This window comes from Telopea speciosissima, chromosome 10, assembly GCF_018873765.1.
Source record: "Telopea speciosissima isolate NSW1024214 ecotype Mountain lineage chromosome 10, Tspe_v1, whole genome shotgun sequence".
Lineage (NCBI taxonomy): Eukaryota > Viridiplantae > Streptophyta > Magnoliopsida > Proteales > Proteaceae > Telopea > Telopea speciosissima.
In genome coordinates, this window is record NC_057925.1 from 45,302,515 (window position 1) to 45,304,933 (window position 2,419).

Sequence of the window (2,419 nt, forward strand, 5' to 3'; positions counted from 1 at the left end):
TCCTTATGCTTTTGTTATTCAAAATTTGAGAGAGATCCATGCCAAAGAACCAGAGGATCCTTAGAAGTTTTTCTTCACTTGGGTCATGTTGTCGAGATTTAATAAATCCTCCATCCGTAGCTGTTAATTTTCTACGTTCAAGTTTTGTTTCCTTGCTTTTAAGCAAAACAAATACATGCACAATTAGATTGAGGCTATGGTGCTATACCATAGTTCGACAACTTATTTCTGTATGCCATTTTAGTTAGACTAAATGATAATTTCGCTGAAACAATTCATTTTTTGCCAAATTGTTTCGGTTGGTCATTTCGGTGAGCAATCGGCCATATTAGGTTCTTGAACTTCAGGAAAACCTTGTTTTAGCTTATATAAATGAAAAGGGTTTTTTACAATTACCACCCCAAAATCTTTACTATCTACTATTATTTCCCTCAAAAAACTTTCAAACAACTGTTACCCCCCTCTGATGAATACTAATCACTAACTGACCCCACTGTTATATTTCCGTAACGGTGGGGGTTAGTCGTGACAGTGTGCCGTTGTCATGAATTTTCAAGGATCAAAATGCCCCTTTGGGTTGGTAATTGTAAAAACAAAAAAAAAAAAAACGCCCATCATCGTGCTTCTCCTTCTCCTTCTTCTTCTTCTTCTTCCTCCTCTACAACCCCAAAATGTGGCTGCCATCAAACCAAAATAAAAAACATTGGATGGAATGAAACCACGCCGCGAAGTCTCTCCACCTGTAAAAGGATCATCAGTAAACATCTAATCCCGCAAGCTTCTCCTGAAAAAATTTTGAATCGTAAACCCTAAATTTGTTATGAACATAAAAATCCTAAATTACCACTGTTCTGACTGCTGCCTGAGAAGAAGAACATTTAAAATCCTCCCTCCAATGAGCAAACTCTCTTATTTATTTCCCCCTGTATCCCTTTCTTTACTTTATGATTTCTTCGTGACGCCATGGATGGATGTACACTTGTACAGTGTTAATATCGTAAAAGAGAAGGAAAGGGTTTTCGTATTTTGTTTGTTTATTATCAATTTTTGCCTTTTGATTTCAATTATACTTTTTCATGAATTATTTCCCCATTTTTAGGAAGGATAATAATCTATTCAACTTGAATCAGATACCCCACCAATGTGTGCCATTTAATCTTTCACTTTTAAATTTGAAAGTTAGAAAAAAAATACACAATTAGAAAGATAAGATTATTCGATGAAAGATTCTGGGATTCGGGGAGTGAAGGAAGGGTGAAGGAAGCTTTTGTCATTCAAAATAAAAAATGGATGATCGATGGATTTGGACTTTTGGAGCAACAGATATTCCTGTAATGGCGATATGGTGTGAAATAATTAAGGGGGGAAGATGAGACATGAAAGGGAACTTATTCTAAAATGCTGTTGGGTAGTGGATAATGCTTTCAGGTCTCCATTAATGGGTGCATCCAAAGACATTGAAAGGGATAGAGATGAGTGAGCTAGCATATATTATGGGATTCTGCTCCTCTCTCTTTTCTCCTCTTCATGCTAATAATAGCTGGATCCATTAACGTGGTGGGTGCTTAAATTTTGCTGCTATTTCTTAATTTTGATGTCTCTCAGATTATTAATGAGTGTTTCAGGCGACACAATAACCAAGAAGTGAAAACTGGGATGAATTCCACCAGAGAATATACAAGGAATCACTGCAAAATCAGACTCTTAAGCTTGCTTTGGAAGAACCCAGCTGAAGGAAAGGAGATTTATTCTACTCATATCCCCCTCACCAGAGAGAGAGAGAGAGAGAGAGAGAAAGAAGAGACTTCGCGGCGTGGTTTCATTCCATCCAAGGTTTTTGATTTTGGCATGATGACAGCCACATTTTGGGGTTGCAGAGGGAGAAAGGAGGAGGACGGTGATGGTTTTTTTTTTTTTTTTTTTCAATTACCACCCCAAAAGGGTATTTTGGTCCTAGAAAATTCATGACAACGGTACACTGTCACGACTAACTCTCACCGTTACAGAAATGTAACGGTGGGGATCAATTAGTGATTAGTATTCATCAGAGGGGGGTAACAGTTGTTTGAAAGTTTTTGGGGGAGGGGTAATAATAGATAGTAAAGATTTTGGGGTGGTAATTGTAAAAAACCCTAAATATATAAACACTCATATTGCAAAAAAAAAGAGTCACTCAAAGAGGGGGTTTGGACCCTTGGTTGGCAGTATTCCCCGAACCCTATTGTATACATTGTGTAATATTGTCTATTCTACACATTGTTTTAATACTAACAAACAGAACAAGGCAAGTAAAACAAATAAATTATGCACCATGAATGAAGAAACATAATATTCATTAATTATAAAATGAGAAAAAGAATGTTGCTTGGTCGTGTGGCTCTTGTGCTTAGACATAGGAGGAGCATGTGAAATTACAGCC